Below are 375 nucleotides of genomic sequence, written 5' to 3' on the forward strand. Positions count from 1 at the left end.
GTAGCTATCAAACTCGAGCTGGCAATCTCGACCCTCTCCTGATGACGCCGCCTTTCAGTCACTTTCTAAAGCCATGCAGGTAAGAAGAGGAAACAAGAGCTTTCCTGAGGCTCATCTCTCTTTCTTTTCTTAGGCCCATCTCTCGTCAACATCTCCATCTGTCCATCAGTTTCTCTGAGACGTCGTCTCTACTCTATGTGTGGATTCCGATGAATGTCTGCGTGAATATGCCTGGTGGTCTAGATGTGAATCCTATGTAAACGATTACATACCTTTGTATGTATCAAAGTGTATCAATGTGTATCTTCTCGACACACTCCTCGCCAGTCCAAGCGGTCCTGTTCTTCAGAGTGAAAGAGAAGTGACGTTCTATCT

At 45.6% G+C, this 375-nt stretch overlaps 1 protein-coding gene across 1 annotated transcript in view; it reads left to right on the forward strand.

Moving 5' to 3' along the window:
* The window catches only part of CSUI_000423 (zinc carboxypeptidase), a 20,508-nt gene that overhangs the window by 5,826 nt on the left and 14,307 nt on the right, over positions 1-375 (forward strand). The window contains exon 6 of the mRNA XM_068060657.1: positions 5-79. The gene's annotated coding sequence lies outside the window, so the exon portion shown is untranslated. The remainder of the gene's footprint in view (positions 1-4; positions 80-375) is intronic.

The sequence above is a fragment of the Cystoisospora suis genome (genome assembly GCF_002600585.1).
Source record: "Cystoisospora suis strain Wien I chromosome Unknown contig_174, whole genome shotgun sequence".
In the NCBI taxonomy this organism is placed as follows: Eukaryota; Apicomplexa; class Conoidasida; order Eucoccidiorida; family Sarcocystidae; genus Cystoisospora; species Cystoisospora suis.